Genomic DNA, 21,502 nt, shown 5'->3' on the forward strand with positions numbered 1-21,502 from the left:
GGACCCAGGGAACTACAGGCCAGTCAGCCTCACCTCCATCCCCAGAAAGGTGATGGAGCAGCTCATCCTGGAGGCCATCTCCAAGCATGTGGAGGACAAGAAGGTGATCAGGAGTAGTCAGCATGGCTTCACCAAGGGGAAATCATGCTTAACCAATCTGATAGCCTTCTATGATGGACTGACTGCCTGGGTAGATGAGGAGAGAGCAGTGGATGTTGTCTACCTTGACTTCAGCAAGGCTTTTGACACTGTCTCCCATAACATCCTCATAGGCAAGCTCAGGAAGTGTGGGCTAGATGAGTGGACAGTGAGGTGGATTGAGAACTGGCTGAATGGCAGAGCTCAGAGAGTTGTGCTCAGCAGTGCAGAGTCTAGTTGGAGGCCTGTAGCTAGCGGTGTCCCCCAGGGGTCAGGACTGGGTCCAGTCTTGTTCAGCTTCTTCATCAATGACTTGGATGAAGGGACAGAGTGCACCCTCAGCAAGTTTGCTGATGATACAAAACTGGGAGGAGTGGCTGATACCCCAGAGGGCTGTGCTGCCATTCAGAGAGACCTGGACAGGCTGGAGAGGTGGGCAGAGAGGAACCTCATGAAGTTCAACAAAGGCAAGCGCAGGGTCCTGCACCTGGGGAGGAATAACCCCCTGCACCAGTACAGGCTGGGGGTTGACCTGCTGGAAAGCAGCTCTGCCGAGAAGGACCTGGGAGTGCTGGTGGACACCAAGTTAAGCATGAGGCAGCAGTGTGCCCTTGTGGCCAAGAAGGCCAATGGTATCCTGGGGTGCATCAGGAAGAGTGTTGCCAGCAGGTCGAGGGAGGTGATCCTCCCCCTCTCCTCAGCCCTGCTGAGGCCACATCTGGAGTACTGTGTCCAGTTCTGGGCTCCCCAGTACAAGAGGGATGTAGCACTACTGGAGCAAGTCCAGCGAAGGGCCACAAAGATGATTAGGGGACTGGAGCATCTCTCCTATGAGGAAAGGCTGAGAGAGCTGGGCCTGTTTAGCTTGGAGAAGAGAAGGCTGAGAGGAGATCTTATCAATGTGTACAAGTATCTGAAGGGAGGGTGTCGAGAGGATGGGGCCAGACTCTTTTCAGTGGTGCCGAGCGACAGGACACGAGGCAATGGGCACAAACTGAAACACAGACACTTCCATCTGAACATGAGGAAAAACTTTTTCACTGTGAGGGTGACAGAGCACTGGAACAGGTTGCCCAGAGAGGTGGTGGAGTCTCCTTCTCTGGAGATATTCAAAACACGCCTGGATGCGATCCTGTGCAACGTGCTCTAGGTGACCCTGCTTGAGCAGGGGGGTTGGACTAGATGATCTCCAGTGGTCCCTTCCAACCTCAACCATTCTGTGATTCTGTGATAAAGGCATGCCTGCTGCTCTTTGTGGGTTTTATATAGCCCTATGTCTTTGACAATGCATTAGAAAACTAAATTGGGGATCCCCTACTCAAAAAAAAAAACCAAACTTTCTAACCCTTCCTCATAAAACAGCGCCTTTCCGGCCAAGAAGGATATGCCACCGTAGCTGCCTTCTGCAGTGGGTAGGAGAGCCCACTCCTCCTCCACTGATTACTGGATAACACTGAAGATTGCCTAGCTCTTTTCCAGGCAGAAACTGAACTCATAATCTGAAAATCAAACATGGAAAAAACATTGCCTAAGGATTCTGTATAGTATCCAGGGCTTATTTTTTAGGCTGGGGGGTTCTACTCTGCTTTTATTACCCATTAAATACACACACAGCATTTCACTGAAAATAAAGATTTCAGGAGCAGGCACCTATAGAACTATCCATAGAAGAGTTTCTTATTGATTGGATAAAAAATGGGATTCAAGGACACTCATCCCACCTTATCCAACAACCATGTGAAATTCTGGATGTATCAATTAACATTATCTGTGTTGCAGATAGTGCTAGTGCAAGAAAAAAAGTGTTTCAGTTAAAGAAAAATGTACATGGAAAGACAATCTGCACAAAAACATAATCATAGGATATTTTTAATGATCTCTCTGCAGCATCAACAAAACTCTCAGTTACATTTTTAGACTGGAAAGATAGCAACTTCTACAAACTATTAAAGATCTAAGGTACTACATTTACATTCTCGACTTGACTAAATCTCCAGATCTCTGATGAAAACATACTGTAAGGATACAAAGAATTCTGGTTTCCTAAAGAATTTCGTCCACCTATAAAACTTGTGTTTTTCATTCTAAATGGCCGTTATATTTACCTCTTTTCACAAAAGGGCACTTACAGTCCTTCAGGGAAATAAATGCCTTTAGAATTCTTAAAGATCAAACCCAAAGTAACCAGCTGTAGCAAAACCCCATTTGCTCATCTTTTGCCAGATTGAAGGCAACCATAGTAAGAAAACAAGAGAGATTTTTTTTTTCTTCTTTCCTCCCCTTTAGAAGTACTAACAACTTTTCTCTTCTTGCTCAGCCACTAAAGGAGGAAAGTGATAATCCCTTTGAAATTCAGCACTTAACACCTATATGGTAGGTGATAATTGCTGCATTCCAAGAGGATTAGCACAGTGGAACCCACTTTACAGTGAAGTCAAACCATTCTGAACAGAGTGAAGTTTTGCTAAAACCATGCCTACCCAGGGAAATTTTAAGTTTCCCACTGGTTCTGTGTAGACAAGGATTTAGTAGCTTCAGACATTTTTCCATCATGTCTGCAAAAAGCTGCTGAAAAAAACAACTAGTATTTAAAACAGCAACAACAGTTTCTCTGTTCTAAATAATTATGTTCTAAATAATATTAACAGAGTAAGAGTATTCCTAAAGGAGTACATACCAGTATAATTCTATCAGTATAGCTCATGAAACACGTCTATCAAAGCCTTGCTTTTCTTAAAGATAGCAAAATATTTTTCATCATCATTAACATTTGGCAGTACTATTGTGAACTAGGTGTTCACAACACCACAGTAATTTTATACCCTATAGGAAGCCAGAGGTCTAAGTGACACTTAGTTCCTATATAGCTATAGGAGATGTTCTCTACTAATGAATACGCCATTACCAGAGAGAAAAAAATCCTGAAGAAGGCAAGAGGTATGAGTGATGAAAGTCCACTCAAAAAGCCAGATTTATTTAGGGCTTTCACTCTACCTCACTTATTCAGCAAACACTTCACCAGCTCTGCCTAAATTCTAGGATTCTTGCACTTTGCAGTGCTTTCCCCAGTCTGGAGGATGTAGTATTTGCTATAGCAAGTGGGCTTTCTCTCTGTGCACAAGCTCAGACTTCCTGGGCATGACAGATGGTGCACACCCATGTCTGCCTTCACATGCAACCACAACATGACTGGAGGGAGCACCCAAAGACTGAGTACCCCACAGACTGACTGAATTTGCTTTGCAATGCACTGACAAGTCAGTGTGCCAAATGCAAAAGTTTAGCAAAGCAAATTTCCAAGAAAAAGGGCACTTGGATTTCACTGCATTCATACATTTTTCTTTTACAGATTTTACTTCTCCCTTCATAAATGCTGATCCCACTATCGCTTCCTCCTTTTTACATATGGTATTAAAATTGTTGTGTAATAAATTATAAATTTCCATGTAAAATAAACACCCAGGGTGAGGATCAGGACACTGGAGTTAGGATGCGAGACAATTTCACAGCATGCAGGACCACTACAGGTAAGGCATGAAGGCATGGGTCCACCTCTCCCACTGCCATCATTCATTTCTACCCAGGGTGCCCATACAGCAATAACAGCACAACTGCTGATGAACCCCCATGGTGAACTGGAGCGGGAAAACAGATCAGAGTTAAAAATAATACTGAAAAAGGGGAAAAAAATATCTAGTTTTAATGTGAACCAGCTCCCTCATCCTGTCCAGCAAATTGTCACACAAAGTTGTACAGGCATAGCTGTACAGGAAAGTGAATACACTGCCTGGAAGAAACAGAAGACGGGCAAAATTATCTAAATCAGCTATGCTGTCAAAAAAAATGGGTGTAAAATCACAGCTTTACTTCTATATGTATTGAACATAAAGAATAAAGACTTCCATATATTTATCTTGTTCCTTTACCTATCATATTTATATGATATATTTATTCATGTATCACCTACTAACATATGGATTTATTAAATACTTGCCTTTCAACAGTTTTAAAGATGCAGGTATTTCCTCTCTGTGCATTTATGAATGCAGCAGCTACTGATCTCTGTTGGTATCACCAGAAGAACAGTCCCTTTCAGTAACTCTAGCCAAATGCTGGGGGCGGGGTTATGAAAAAAAAAAAAAAACAGGAAGAGTTTAATATGTTAAGAACCTTTATTTTTTATTTTTATCTTAAATTAGTAAAGTACTCCTTGTTTCACTGCTGTGCAGCCATTGCTAATGAAGGGAGCCTACACTGAGAAAAGCCGGCAGCTATAAATGTCAAGATTATGCCCTCCTTATTACTGATACTCCTTTCCACAAAACCCTTAGATCCTCTGATCATCATATATGGCAAGTGAGCACTTAGGAATGATGTCAAAGAAACTACTTAAGCATCCAGGCAACTTTTAAAACCAGGCAACTCTTAAAATGAAGATAACTCCAAACAGCCAAGTAGATTAAAAATGGTGACTGAAGACAGAATTTTCTCCCAGGCAAATTGCCAATATTTTTTGAAAGGTAAACTCAAGCTTTTAATTAGCATGAACACTCCTCCCTATGAGCATTGCCACTGCCTGGATCCTCTTAAAAAGGAATAAAAATGGCATCCATGACTGTGCTATGGAGCTGAGACTTCCAGCAAGCACAACTGAGAAATTACAAATTGCTGCCGACAAGCAAAGCAATGTAAGTTGAAAGTTGGTATAACCAAAGGTGAAGACAACTGAAAAAAGTAGATAATACCACGGTCAAACAAATACAAAGTGAAGCAGGGGTGGAGAAAACACATTTAAGACTGGCAATTTTTCCACTTTCATTATTGCTGGTTTTTATTAGCTACTCATTCTTCCAATCCTGCAAATTAAATCTCCACTAAGCTCCACAAAGGTAAATCAAAGATGATTAACATTCCCTGATTTAGCTTCACTTCCTCCCACAGGTCAAAGTGAAGTGGAAGGTATCCTCAGCGTGGCCTGTCATGGTGGGCAATGGTCCAAATCAAGAAAACTGGGTCAAGCATCTTTTAAAGCTATCTGTATTATATGCTTTAGCAAATGTAATTATTTACATGTTTTCAATGTAATACCAAGGTTCATATTTAGGATTGTTCATAATAATTTATTCTGAGAGTGGAAAATTAATATGCCGATAGTGAAAACAATGTCTGCATTATCCCTTCTCTGAAATGATGCCTATAACATGACTTTTTTTTGCAATTTATATGTCCACTGCACCATTTTATCATTAAGACACTCCTGGGCATACATTGTGCTGGTATACAGCAACTTCTCTGGTGGTGGAAATCACTCAGCCCATGGACTCGTGAATCACAAGGCACCCACGGCTTCGCAAATCCTCGTACGACATGTCATGTCATATCTTATTGCTTCAGCGCAACCCTTGCACTCCTACCATATCACCAGTAGCGAAACACTTAAGTGCAGATGGGCAAAGCACTGACGACATCATGCTCCGAGAAATGCATCACCGCTAAGAAAGCACATGCTGCTTCTATTAAAAGCACAACGCATTCATCCTTACACGGCGGGACCGCTCCAGAAGAGTATTTGTGTTCAGTCCCAAAACATGCTTGGTGTGGTCTCCGTTTTGCTCTAAAGGGGTTATGCAGATTCGGTAATTCTCAGTGGTCCTTTGTAAGTGTTTGAAACAATGAGGGAGCAACCCAAATGAGCCGCTCCGCGTAGTTAGCGGAGCGGCTCATTTGCATGGCGAGGGTGCCAATGCGCTGCTACATCAAACATTCCTAGGAGGTGCCTGGCCAAGAGCGGTGGGGGAAAACCAGTGCTCTAATCAGTGTTGAAATCATTGATAGCGCTGTCTATCCACACTATGACAGACAAAAGCCGAAATGTATTAAACATAGCAATCCATCATCCTGCAGATGGGAAGCAGGAGCCAGCAGAGTTCAGACAGAGCGACTCCCGCTGCTAACAATGGCTCAAGGACTGACAGTTCGGGACTCCTCCTCGCTTCTCACCGCACTCTTCGCCCAGCTTCCTCAGAGCAATAAATGCACCAACAGCCCACTGGAAAGGTGGTTTTAAAAAGAAGGTTTTAAATGCTGTAGACTTTCTAACTGCAATTATTCTAACTCAGAGTGCCCCATAAACAAGCTTAACAAGACATCAAGTCTCTTCTTAAAAAAAGGTTATTACGTTAAGAAGCTGTGGATTCAAATAAATTAAAGAATCCAAAAAAAAAAAGACCCTAAAAATGTTAGGTGTGTAAATCTCATCTGAATGTATGAGATGCTTCCAAGTTAAATACCTAGCACCGGCAGCTGGAGAAGAGGTAAAAACAACAGTGCTCCAAATTAAGAAGTAATTTATGCGGAATACATCATTCTTTTAACATCAAGAATGCAAAGCTTTAGAGGGGAGAGGAATGACTAGCTGGCTGTTTAAGAAAAATAAGTGCAGAACAAAGTAATGCTATTTATGAAAGTTGAATTTCCTTTCCTGACTTATTTCTTGCAGGACACGAGTCACACAATATAGCCAAAGGAAAAACTGCAACTGCTAACACCACATTAGTAAAGTATAAAAGGGAAAGACACTTTTCTTAGCATTTCAGCCTTGTCATTTCCAATTTTCTGCTCTTTGGACATGCTTGTATTCAAATTCTGGAACATCTATTCAGCATATCAATCCTAATTAGACAATCTGGGTCTGGAAAGGATGAGAGCTGGGTCATTTGCATAATTTAATCATAAATACTCAGTGATACATATTTCCAAATGCATTTGTACAATTATCTTTTCATCCTTGGGGCAATGGTATTAATATGATTAGGCAATATTTCTGGAAAAAACAGACAAGTATGCACTCTTTTTAACTGCAGCTTAGGGCGATATGAAAAATTAATTAATTTCTGAAGAAAATCAATTTCTGTACGTGACCACATTAGACATTGCTAAACCAAGACACAGAATCCTTTCCTCAATCAGAACATTTTATCATTCTTTTCCAAATTCTGATTGTTATGTGAACGTTTCAATAATAAAATTGTTAGATTATTTAAATTATCTTAATACATAGGCATGGAAAACTGACTTTTTTTTCATGTTACCCTGACGGACATTGTATTTTAAAAATGTATTGTTTGACCAGTCAATAGGAAACCTTAGCATTTGTTCTGAACTCATCTTATGTGATCTTTTATTAATGCACATTATACCGATTGAATTCAAGGATAGCAGGAAATAATTCAGCTCTGAAAACCATAGCTGAAAAAAACAGACCTATGCTAACCTAAAGTATTTTAAAATTAATATAAGGTTGCTTCCTTGTTTGTTTTGTTACAAAGAATTAGATAAGGTGTTCCTTCAAAAGAAGCACACTCATTACAAAAATGTTGTGACATATGTGGGATACAGCCAAGCACCCAGGTGGCTAATCTCATTTTTAGAAGAAAGATACTGCTTTGTATGTTAATTGGTGCAAAAAAATATATATTTATGATTTTATATGTACCATCTTTATTTCTTCTCAATCAACAGAAAAAGTAGAAATTACTGCATGCAAATATTCAATATTCATTTAATTTGCATGAAGGTGCTTGAACAATTTTTTTATTCTAACAAGCTCATTTTTCATGCGTTTTGTCTTTCATCCTAATCTAGCATCTGTCATTCCTTTTTGAAGTTATTATCGGTCCAATTCCCTCTTGGACATGGTTGCTGGGTGACCGGTATCTTAGCACCCACTTTGACAGGAACAGATGTGAATCTGATCAAGAGATTTCCCATGAGTACCTGAAATCACAAACAACTTTCGTGAAAAACAAACAGCCTCACTGTCATCGTCCCTCTCTCACCCTTCTTCCTTTCCCTTCCCCCACTCCCCAAAAAGAAGAGTACAAGAAAGTTGAGGAAGAGTTATTTAGTGTCATTAAAACATATTAGTGTTTTGCAGGTGCACTAGCTAAGCATGCTTCCGTTTCTAGGTTCAAACAAAAACTCTTGGTTTTAAGTTTTAATAACCATCCTCTCAATACTTCAAAATACGATTGTTTCTTTCTAAGGTCACAATCTTCTAAATGTTCCCATGTTTAACTTGTTTTAGTCACATGAACGCTCTCATTTAAATCAGCGGGATTACTCATGTACCTAAATTTCACATGCATACAAGTGCCCATAAGTTGTGGGAGAGGTTTTACAAACAGACAGCTCACATTTTGAGTACAAATTATGTTCTTTGATCATCCATACAGTTGGGTGTTAGCATCTATGAAACTCTAACATATGAAAACTCTGCTATATTTGCCATGTGGGTGCCAATCCTGACATGCTTCAGGATGTGCATAATTTTATCCCTATAAATGGCCCAGCTGACACTCTACAGTCATTAGGACTCCTTATATAAAAAGAAGTTGCCTTCCTGCTTGCAGGATTAAGACTTGTATGTGCAACTCAATTCCATAATGACAATAATCATCACTGCACATATGATATGGAAAAATATGAAGCAACTTGGGAATGACAGCTATATTCCTCCAGAGTATATTTAGAAGCATACAAAGCATAGGAAATATTTTCCAAATATGAGTAAATTTCTGAAGAAAAAGGTGTCTAACAAACTACTGAATTCTAGTCTTCCTCTCTGCTGAGACTATGCTGAGGCATAATCAATGCCTGATATTTAGACATTAGTGTCTAATGGTGGACTAATCAGCAAAACTTGGTCTTATGTTCTCATACTAACTTCTTTATGTACATATGTATACTAGTCCTAGAGCAGAGGTGGTTAAAGGGCATGAAGGTAATCCATTCTTTCAGGTATATAATAAAAACACAAATAACTTATTCTGAACTAGCATCTCTTGCCACAAGAATCTCTGCTCCCCATCACGCGCCAAAGCAAAGAGTATTTCTTCTTGATTGCTTTTTCCAGACACTAATCTAAACAACATCTTGCTTAGCAAAGAGAAAGGAAACACTTGCGATCCAAAGGCTGAAAATTTGATCATGCAGATGTAAACTTATAAGGCTGTACGTAACAGTAACACAGGGTAAATTTGCGTTAACACGCTGTCAACTAGCCTTTTACTTTTGTCTCTTCACTCCACCACTCTACTCTTTAGCGTGTTCCCTGCCCCACAGCCTCAGGGCTCTGGTCCCCACTGCTGCCGCTACTAGTAGCAACTGCTGCTTCCTAAGCCAAGGATCCTCTGTATTTGAAGTCTGCACAGTGCCTAATAAAATGGGGTTTCCAGGAAGCATTGCAAGTTTGTATCTTCAATTTCTTCAAGATCAGGACAGCTGTGTAAAGGGAGGAAAATAAATAGAAGGAGAGGAAAGGCAGAGGGAGAGCTTGGATTTCAGAATCCGAAGATCTGAATTTGTTCCTTCATTTTGGGTTGCTTGCTCTTTGATCAATCAGATAACAATGGAATTTTTCCTCTCTAGTTTAGATGCTAAAAATTTAAGACAAACATTTCAATCACAGTGATGCATTCATTGCCACCACAGCTGATCTTAAAGATTTCCCTCATTTACCATGAGATCAGAAAGCAGCCAAGATGCTTTCTTGGTAAGTGCCTTAGACTAGTCTCATCTAAACTTATTCTGGACACAGTAAAATTAGTGCATCTTTTTCCCAAGTTATGAACAATGGAACTACAAATTAATAGCCAAATAAGTAAGTACCTAAGAAAAAAGTTCAAATCCCAGAGTGTAACTAGACCCCTATCTTTCACTGAAAATCATTTGAAAATATAACCATTCTCTGTGTCTTTGAAAAAAATCCCCCCTTTACCCATGCAGGATAACATTATACAGTATTCAAACCTGTTGATGACATCAACAAAAATCGAATCAGTAAAAGCATAATGCTGACTTAGAAAAGATTAAAAAAAGAGCTTAGGGATCAATCTGACCACTTCTCTGAGGTGAACTAGAAAAGGACATTTTGCACACATTTATAATAAATACATAATAGTGACAAGAAGTAACTATTAAGCAGAAAACTTGTCCTTCATTCTCCCAGTCAAATGAAGCAAAGGTTGTGAATAATGGTCATAAAAGTATTTGATGCCTCACAAAAGAGTTTGGATATCCAGGCTGAAAAAGCAATGAGTGGCTTAACAAAAATCATACAGGAGAGTTCAACAGTGTGCAAAACAAACAAACATAATAAAGAAAAAATCTTCTCATTTGTTGCGAAAGAGGTTCAAGTCTTTTACACTCTTATTCCCATTTTGTCGCCTTCCAATTCTTCTTGCTGAAGCCAAGAAAGTGACCCTAAACTCAGGACTGGGTGAAAGTGGGAGCAGTAATTCCACACAGAAGCCTCTGCTGCCATGTCTACATTGGAGAGGAGAAAGTATAAAGCTAGGGAGTGTCAGCTGAATTGTTTAGTCAATCTAAAGTGGTAAATTGGTGCGTAAGGAGAAAAGCAATCTATTACTAGATGAATAGTATCCAAATCTGTCACTCATTCCCTAGAAATGGGTAGACTTATGCAGGCACTTCATGCCACTTTCAGCTCTGAAATTATCTTTCAAGGATGGAAAGACTGCCTTAGAATAGGAAATAGTTTCCCCAAGAAGGTGGAAGTGGAGCCTGGAAGGTTTGCAGAGCCTCTGTGGGATAGCAGTTGCTGAGGCAAGCTTAAGCTGAACAGAGCACTCAGTTTGTTAAATAAATCCAAATGCAAGCTAATTCTAATTTTAATGCAAGTGTGTAAGACTATATTTCCAGATATTCAAGTGTACTTAGGCACCTTTCCCCATCCTCAGGGCCCAATGTTTCAACTCAGCTGGCATATCCAAAACTGCCACTACACTGCAGATATCCGCAGACACTCTAAACAGCCACCTCATAGAGTAGGGTAAGCATTTGCCGCAGAGGATTTAGACTTCCAGCTCCAACCAAAGTACTCAAAGGCCATGGTAACACCTACTTGTTGCCTTGATTGATTCAAAGAAGAGATCTGAACCCAGATTTTCCATGTCCCAAGTGTTTCATCTAACCAGGGGAAGGAAGAGGTCATAGGGGAGGAAGGAAAGGAAGCTGCCTCAGTGTCTTCTTGTAAATTGTCTCATCTGATAACCATTTTTAAACCCTGAGGCTCCATGTCACTCGTCCCAAGAGCAGCCTGATCAGCAGCTGCAGAGTCAATCTCTTATCTATAGCCCATCAGAAGTTTATACCAGTGACTTTTCAGGGACTATGTTCTCATTTCACAGGCAGGAAAACTAAGCCTGAGTTACTAACCCCTGAAGGGAGTTCACAGTTTGAGGATTTAGCCTGTATTGAACAAATTCTATAATTTTAAACTTTTTCCAGCTTAATTATATCAAGAAACCATTAGACATTTTAAAGAATTAGAACACTGAACTGTTAAATATTAGGCACATGATCCATACCTAATGTAAAGTAAGTTTCTAAAAATGGCCTCAGACAAATTTAGTAGAAAAACAGGTGTAGAGGAGAATTCAAATGTGACCCATAAGGCCCCAGTATTTAGAAATGAATTGGGATCAGTTCATTCCTTTCCCATGGGGTAACTTGTATAAATGTAATTCTATGGTTTCATAAAACCAGGTCAAGTTTCTGTCCCTTGAGGTCCTTTGGCAATTTGAAGCATGGCAGCACTTTTCCTGGCTACAAGTTCAAATCTGCATGCATTCTTAAATTGTGAGAGGAAATGATTAGCTGAGCAGAAAAGATATACCCATCCTGATTACAGCACACCTTACATAAAGAAAAACACTTACATGGGTGAAACAAGATTTCACAGAACAGAATGTAAAACTAGGGGCTTTTTTTTTTCATTTAATCTCTCACTGATGAAAATGTCTGCATTTTTCACCTCTATAAAATAAATATTTCGCTTTCATCAACTGCCACAGCAAATAAAAGAACAGATGACCTTATCACAGAACAATGCCAACAGTTTTAACTGGCAACGTCCTTATCCTTCGGTGTTAAAATGTTTTACATATGTAGTCATCCTTCAGATTGTTTGTGAATACATGCACCTTTCACAAAACATTTCATAACTATTATTTTGTTACCTCTCATATCATTGTATTATTCTAATTTCATGCATAGGTAAAATAAGACACCGTGCCCCAGAAGAACTTGTCCAACATCACATAAGGGGCCACCGGAAAAGATGAAAAGTATACTCAGCAGACCCATCTCAGCAAGGCCTGAGCGACAGAAAGCTAAATGACATGCGGACTCCACGAACAACCTGGAATTACTGTATTTACCATTATCTCCCATAGTATATATTAGTATACCTACTGAACTTCAGTCTGAACTCCTTTGTAATGAGATCAGAGTGATAATGGGTTGAATCCAACCACAAAACACAGCAACACAAATCACCCCCTAGAGGAACCGTACTCCTTCTGGCCCTATTCAGATTCCCCCAACCTATGTAAAAGGGTGTACAGTCCAGCAGCCCTCTTCAAACACACAGCAGCACATGCCCCTTATGTCCATATGCATGCTGAAGGCCAGACGCACAAATGACTGCTCCATCATGGGCCACAGGCACACTGATCTCCGCAGGGACCTCCCCACAGTGACAGACACCGGGTGGTAAGCTTTAAACAACAGAATAAAATTGCAGAGGAAGGGCTGCAGACAAGAAATTCAGGGTATTTAAGCAAATGGCTCTCTCTAGCATGTGTAAATTGGAGATCTACATACTGTAGAGCCAGGCTCCTTCCACCAAAGGTAAAGTCCACCCTTTCCTCCTTTCTACTGAGGTGATGTTAGAGAAGCTCTGAAAGATTAAACCTGTTGAAAGTTTCTTAATTTCTTAGCCACCTGTGGTATCATGAGGTGGCATCAAGCCAATCCAACAGCTCTGGCTATACCCAAACTTCTCTACTAAAAACCTCCTTGATGCCCACCACAGAAAATGTTATGACTCCTTCCTAAAGAACAGTGTGCGTATGTGTTCACGAACAAGCTATATACTGTTAACTTAATACTTTTAATACATCTTCCTCATAGCTTCTCAAAAGTGTTCTTTACACAACTATATTTGAAACTGTAAATTACTGTAAACTACAGAAGCTTCATTTTCTACTACTATGTTTTTGACATCATATTTGAGGAGCAAATTAATTTTGGTGTAAGTAGAACCACAGACCACCTACAATACCCAATAATATAAGACAAAATAATTTAGCATTTCCTGTTTTTTTTCTTGCTTTGAGTTAGAGCAACATACATAGAAATTTACAACGCAATCATGGCATTAGTGTAAAATCTTAGGTATGATCTAAATTTTAAGAACTATTCTAACAAGCTAATACAAAAAATAGAGATCATATTTTGACTTGTCATCAGTATCAGTTCTTATTATATACTTAATACCACTTAAGATATTTTCCTCTCCTCCTCTCCTGTTTTTTGTTTTTGTTTTTGTTTTTTGCTTTTAAGCAGAAACGTAAGGAAACTGAAAACAATTGGAAAATGGTTTCATTTCCTTCCCACTGAACCATCAGTGACTATCAGAACTAAAATGTGAAGAGTGACAGCCACGGGCATATATCTTTAAGTGTCCATTGCCTTATAAAGAAATAAGCTGCTTCTGTTCTACAGAAATGAACAGAAGAAGTCCCAACAGGGGATATGAAGCCACGGTTTATAGCAAACCCAGAAACTCATTGCTAGCAAGACATTGCCCTGATTTCCTAAAATTAATTATTACAAAAGAATGTAATACTCAAAAAAAAAAAAAAGTTAAAAAATGCAACATGAATCTTAATTTTGCTATTTTATGCAACAAGTGTAATTTACAAGACACTAAATCTAGAGCATTTTTTCACAACTGTTGCTACAAATGCAAAAAGTATAGAATAAGACAGCTTTCTACCAAATATGTCAATTGATTCTTTTATAGAATTTGCAAAATTATTTTGCATATGCTTAGTTTAAAAGGTGTATGGAGTCCATTGAAAGCAATGGGACTATCCACATTCTTAAAGTTAAGCGTTTGGTTTACAACCACAGTATATTTATTTTAATGTAAACAGTTAAGTCCTGTAAGTGACCTTCTCCCATAAAAAAAAAAAGGTTTTTACAGCAGACCAGGAGACTGGAAACAAATTATATACTTCCTAGGTACAGAAAACACTGGCATCTATTAAAATATAATAAGAAATCAATTAAAATATTAATTTCATATTTTAACTACACCTGAAAAAGTAAAATTCAAAAATAACAGCTTTGGTAATGTATTTTAAAGAATGTTCCAACTATTAATAAACCCTGACTAGATTTATCACTGATAAAATGGTAGTATGTTGTTTATACATTCTCTTAAAAATACATTATCCATAATCTGAAAGCTCCTTTTTTTCCCATGAGTAAAATCATGTTGTAGCCCTATATTAAAAAATAAACTAAATTCATTAGTAAGTATGAGAACAACATGAAATGAACATTAAAAATGATGTGCTCAAGCACTAATCAAATATATATTATCTGTTCCCTTTATAGCTTACTTTATACAACTACTGATCTTTCTGATCCCTTGCAATTCCTTTATGTAAGATTAAAAAGCAAAACATTTTCCAAAAGTAGATGATTAAAAAAAAAATACTTCTACTATCATACAACAATTTATAAATACATGCATATACTGTAGTGAGATACATCTTGCGAACAACAGCTTTTTGTCCAAATGTAAAATGCCTTATTGCCTGTTCTCAGCACTGTATCGTTAACAAGTGCTCTAACGTGCATGTTTTTCAGAGTTATGAACTTCAGTCATGACATGGCACCGTGACAAATATGTGGCTGTCAATTCTGCTAAAACATTTGTAGCAGTCACAGTTATTCCCTTTCTTGCCCTTTCTCCCCAGCCCCATCCAATTTCAGGACCTGTGTCTAGTATTTTAAGTTGGCAACAACATAGTCTATAAGCACACCTGTGTAAGGCCCTCAGTTGGTCACACATGCTAAGGAACAAATTAAACAACAAAAATACACACTCAACAGTTAACATGTTGTTCTCAGTATTTTTAGTACCACATACAACTATAATGTGAATAAGAAAACTAGTCTAAAAGCTTAGCTCAAATACAAGTTTGTTTTGGATCAAAAGGAACACTGGCAGATTTTAGCCATTTTGCTAATTTAGAGAACAATTTTATATAGTCTAAAGATGAATAAAATTTTGTGACTGAAACATCTTCTTATCTTAATGGAAAAGAACATCCTGTTAAAGTGGCAAGGTGCACCGGGAAATTATAATTGCACCTGCTCCACTGTTGCTGGACAATAGCTGTTTTCAGCCTTGCAGTGGGCATAAAGTCTCACTATTTGGTGATTTAACAAAAAATTATATTTCTTTTTTCATATTTAAAACAGTTTGTTCTTCACGAGGAAGATGCAAAGTATACAGGATAGAAAGAAAATATTTACAGTAAAGCAGTTTTGCGATGAACAAATGCGATGGACCCTTAGAATAATGAACAGAAAGTTACATAGATACTGTTATTCACAAGATTATTGTCAGGGGTGCAAGATAAAAACTTTAGACTGCTTTATTAAATCAAATTCATAATAATTAAGAACATTAAAAAATAGTTTGGGACTATTTTAGAAAGTTTCTGTTTATTCCTAATGAACTGTCTGGATACGCGTGATTTACAGGATCCTATTATACAATCCCACAAATTCCTATATTGTACATATTCATACACCTGCTGCAGAAGGAGTTGATTCTGAATGTAATTATCACAAAATATCATTTAAAGCAATGTGAAATGAAATACATTTAGTGATCCATTTCCTCAATCACTGCTCATGCAAGCAGTCTCATTAGCTTTGGTGAATGTATCCTGAACTGCCACTCAGGCTCCTTCTAGCCCAACATCCCATCTCGAACAGAGACCGATGGAAATTCACAGGAGATAATATAAGAAAACAGTATTTGCAGAGTTATCCTTCCCCGACGTACCTTCCCAGCTCCTCACAATCAACAGCTTAGCGTAAAGAATTCCAAATTGGGACTTAACTGTATGTTCAAAAGCTGATCCTTCCTCTCATCAAATTCAGGGAGAACATAGCAATTTACAGTATGGAAAAGATCATACTACCCTTTTTCTTCTTCTTCCATTTAAAAAAAAAAATATATATATATATATATATAAAAAATGTTTAAAAACATAATAGCAGAGAATTCACAGTTAATGATAAAATTCCTTATTTAATATATTACTCCTCAATATTCTGCACTGCTTATGAAATGAAACATCAGCAGTTGCTATGAGATGCCCCCGGCTGAGCACCGTATCAGATAAACAAGCAGAAAATAGTGAGTTAAGGATAAAGTTACTCCTCGAATCAGTCTGGATTTTATCACTTCAAGTCACAGACATACCTTGATTTTAAATATAAAGATTTTGTTTTATGTTTCAAGATTTTTGAAAATAATTTAAATGATAATGGAAAAAGAAAAATTCTTCCTTAATGCACACTGGAGAAATTACCTATATATGAATTAACTCTCTGGATCATAATAGCTTTTTGCAGATGACTCTTCAGGTCTATCATTTAAATACATATTTAGGCAACTAAAAATTTACTGTCAATTCATATTATGTCAGTCCACATTATGGTGCTGTTACAGTATGCATATTTAAAGATTATTGAAAAAATTACTGTTCATGTGCAGTACATAATTTGCAAAAGGTTAATAACTATTTTAAAACAATGAATGGAATTAACTCATAATGCAAAGCAGATGCCCCAAACGTTATTTTTCAAACAAAACACATTTAACTTATAAAAGAACAAAGACAATCTAAATCCAGTCCTGTTGCTTAAAAACAGACAGACATTGCAGTTGTTTTGGACTCTTGGTTCACTGGCTCATACAATTTTGATAAAACTCAGTAGGTTCTGACTACTCTGTCTGCTATCCTTCAGCCAGAAATGATTTTTTACAGCTAAACTTGTAAAGCTCTTCCACGAAGAGGCAATACTAGCAATGCTGAAAGAGATTTACCTCCACCAGGCCAGCAGAGATTGCAGTAATAATTTAATATATCTATGATACAGTTCAAAAGGAAAATATTAAAATTCAATACAGTGTATGAGAATTCTATGCTTCACATGCAATTCACTTTAGATGATGAATCACTGCGATAGGCAAAAACAGCCGTCTGGAATGATCTAGCAACAGGAGAAAACAGAAGACATACTAAATGGCAGTCAAACAAAATTATCATCCCCAACAAACATTCAGAATACACTCCAGATCACAAAATATTAGGCACACAAGTAGTAAATAAGATTACTTTAAGTACATTCCCTTTTACTGTGCTGATAAATCGCTGAAAATAATACCCATCTGTAAGCAAGGAAGCGCTGCCAGGAGACCCAGGGAGTTGCCCCGTTGGCCAATAGGGGGCATTCCCCAGAACTGCTCCGATTTAAATCCGGAGTGGAAGACTTGGCACCACATAGTGTAAAAGGAATGGTCGTGTTTTTAAAAAGGGGGGAAAAAAATAAAAATATCTGGAAGTTATGCTTGTAACATCTCTAATACTTTTACCTATGACAGACACAAAGAGAGTGAAAAGAAGCATCCCAGGCCGGACCGAGAGCCCCTGTAATTGCATATGCAGCACCAAAAGAGAATAAAGGTCTGAATTTGAACTTAACATTTGAACAGAGATGTCACTAGTTGGTAGAAATAGAAAACTCTTTATTGACAAGTGTATTTCACTGGGCTGTCCTACATTCTGTTCTCCTAAGAAAAGTTGAAACAAAACCGACAACAAAATTGTGTATTTCTATATAACTTACAGTTACCAGTAAAAGCTTTGATAAAAAAGAAAATAAATAAACCTTTAACAGCATTCATAGCTATAAGATAAAGGTGGCATTGAGCAAAGTGAACACTTTGGGAAAATCACGTGAATCGGCGGGGAAGCAGTGCCTCTGTGGCCAGCACTGTGAGCGCCTCGCACTCCAGCACACGCGCAGCGCAGCACACAGCCCCGCGCCGCGGGCTGCCGGCATTCGCCGGGGAGAAGCGCTCCCTTCCTCAAGTGTCAGGTACTGGGCCCCTGCCAGGGACTAAGCATCAGATTAAAGGGATAAATAGTTTGCTCTGTTGTAGCAATTACGTTCCAAAGATCTCAACTTCTAATTAATAATATTTACCAATAAATACCGTGATACGGATATTAAAGTTCTGTTATTTTGAGAGGCTGGAGTCCTGCAGGGTTTTTTTAAGTCTCAGTAAGCCACCTCCAAACCTTTTGCTCCTTCTTTATAGTTACTACCATTTATCCTCTGGCCTTCCAGAAGTCTTCTTTGCTTGTAAAACCTACTATATTTCTGCTGATTGTATTTTAGTAATCTGCGGCAAGAAGGGAGGTCATCAATATAAACCACAGACATTATATATTTGAAATTATTTGCAGCTGCACTTGCTGACCTGTTCTTTTAAAATATCTGTGATCTATACCAGCCTCTCTGGGTGAGATACTCCTTTAATTAATACGAACAGAAAAACCTATGCAAGCATGCAGCATTCAGTAAACAAGCACATGCTAGGTCCACAGAATTTGAGAGAAGCAGAAGCTAGCAAAAAGCGAGTGAATAACTGCAATGGAAGACAGGCTTTGAAGAGAATTGTTTTATGTCTGGCATCTTCCTCTTTTACACTCAAAATCAATTAGGTTGTTTTCCAAAATTTTTAAAGAGCTTCCAAACAGTGCTAATAATTCTCTGCTTTAAGTATGAATGTCAATGAACTCTTTCAAAATCATCTTCAAATGTCAGAAAAGATTAACATATCCTGGCCACAGGAGGGAGGTCAAAAGAAGGCACACTTTGAGTCTTTTCTCTAATGGGCATGATCCAAAGCCAGTCACAGTCTATGGGAAAACTCCATGAAGGGACTAGCATGGCGAAATTCCACGACAAGCACTCGCAACACAAGAGACCAGAAACAATTTGGGATCAATAGCTTCCAGGTCATTAATCCGACGCAGGTGACATCCAGTGAACAGCTCACTACTCTTTTCACATACGCATTCAAGAAGCCTGACTAGATTGGCATCTAATAGCTTTAAATATTCTTCATGTTTTGCCTTTAAACTTCTCCTGTTTGTTTGGCATATGGCTTTTCTAGCATCCCATTAATGTCAGACCGTTTAATCGTAATGCAGGCTAAATGCACAGTTTGCTATTTCCTGGATTTCTGTTTGGTGACCAATGCTTTTTATGGGGAAAATAAAAGCAAAGGTCAGTATGTACAGAAAAGAAAAGAAAAGTCATCTTCCATACCGGAAGATTGTTTTTCCAGTGAACTGATACAGAAGACTAATTTAGGAAAAGGTACTTTAGTATCATGTTATTATTAGTAGTATCAAAAATAAACACAGAAACCAATTCACTTTACAGACCTCCACATTAAACATTCAGTAGAAAATCCCTTGGTGTTTAACTGATTTTTGTTTTATTGATTTTTTTTAACTAGCAAGAAAGACATCTAAAACTTTTCTATCTTGAAATAAGTTATTATAAATTATTTCCACAGCAACTGGCAACTAACAGTTCAATCCATTTGAAGAACAACAAAGTAATGGCTTTATTTGGATGTCTTTTTTGATTAAATAACGTATTAACCTTGATGAAGCTTTCCAAAAAGGGATTAGTGTATTCAAGTGCATCAACTGATTATGAGACAAATATAACAGTGATAAGATGCTGGCTCAAAATTTTTGAATCTGATGAGTGTACCAATTTAGCTGTTAGGATGGAGTTTGCTCTTAAAGCTTAAATCTCAACAGTAAGTGTCCACCCATGAAACAAAAAAACATCATCCAGATCAGGTATACAGTAACCAAGAGTCTGGAAAGGTCACTTAAATCACTAAATCAAGTAGATCAAAATATCCTACATAATTACTGTAATGTCAGAAATAATTCAAAATAATTAATCTGACAGGAGAGAAGAATCAGAATGAAAGGTGTCAGAGGGAAAATCCAGAAAGTAATATAGTTTTATGTTCTGATGATATCCATTTTGACCAAAACTCACTGACCCACTTTGCTTTATTCATCTATACTGCAATAATACATTTTGCATACCTACTGCAAATCCTTCCCATTAAGTTATTTGCTTAATGGATGTATAAATAAGTCTACTAAAATTATGTTCTTTAAGGGTCAAATCCTGCCCACGTCTGAACCCACTACTGTAATTTTTACTATGCTGGATGATAGCACAGCAGACCTCAGAAACAGCTGAAACATGGTCAATTTTGCACTGTTGACATAATCAACCCATGTTATAACAGGCTGGCAAACCCTCCCCTAACCCTGCCAAGTGCAGGAATCGCCCCCCCCCCAAAAAAAAATAAAAACTTGCTGTAATATTTAATCTTTCATGTTCAAATTATAATTCATATAACTGGCAAAACAAAACTTACATGAGCTTTATTTTAAGGACCAAATCTTGGGACTCCCACAGAGTTGTTACAACTTACATGCTGCACGAAAACAATCGTCTAAAAGCATCTATTAACATTCATGTCGATTCGACATGAAACAATATAGAGTTACCCAAGTAGCTACAGTATGTCAGTGCTTGGAAGTTATTCCAGGCTGTTCTGTCCCTGCTGCCCTGAATATTCAAGAACTTCGCTGATCCACGTAGCAGGGGCTGGCGCGGAGTGAGGGCTGCGCTTTGCCCGGCTCCATGCTGATGCGCCCTCACCACCCTCAGCTGAACCGGTGAAGGGGAAGGAGGCGATGCGGCAGCGGGTGCGGGCAGGAGCAGGGGCAGGGAGCGCGGCCCGGCGCGAAGCCGCACGTGCCGGCTGCGCCCGCACCTCCACATCCCGCAACGGGAGAGTGAAACGGGCCCCGTCTGCCCGTGCGCGCCGACTGGAAGCGGCCTCTGAAGGGGGCACTTCGGCGAAGTCTCTCTCACGGCAAACCTTCGCTGCCGGGGGAAGTTCCCACCGCCCCTGAGCGCTGTAAACCAGCGCGCTGGGAGCGCGGGGGGGCTGGAGACGCTCCCCAGCGCCCTGACCTCCGAGTCACAGCAGCTACGTGATCCCTTTCCCTCATCGGACAGATTCAGCCCCGTAACCTGCGGGCTGCGCGCTCCCCGCCCCACTCTTTGGCCCGCAGCGTCGGAGCCGGCTGCTGTTTGAGCGGGACTTTCGCTCCTTCCCCCCGGCTGCGGCCGGCGGGGGGGTTCGCGCGGGGAGGGAGCGGGGCGGCGTGTGCGCGCCCCGCGCCCCGGCCCCGCGCTGCAGCTGTCCGCGCGCTGCGCCCGGGCGCGATTCAGCGCTGCCAAAGCCCGTCCGCGCCGCCGCCTCCGCGGGCGGCCGGGGCAGGGC

General features: G+C 39.3%; 1 protein-coding gene across 3 annotated transcripts in view; it reads right to left on the reverse strand.

Annotated features, from left to right (window-relative positions):
• DACH1 (dachshund family transcription factor 1) overlaps positions 1-21,502 on the reverse strand; it is a 363,667-nt gene that overhangs the window by 340,045 nt on the left and 2,120 nt on the right. The window lies entirely within an intron of this gene.

This window comes from Apteryx mantelli, chromosome 1 (genome assembly GCF_036417845.1).
Source record: "Apteryx mantelli isolate bAptMan1 chromosome 1, bAptMan1.hap1, whole genome shotgun sequence".
Taxonomy (NCBI): domain Eukaryota; kingdom Metazoa; phylum Chordata; class Aves; order Apterygiformes; family Apterygidae; genus Apteryx; species Apteryx mantelli.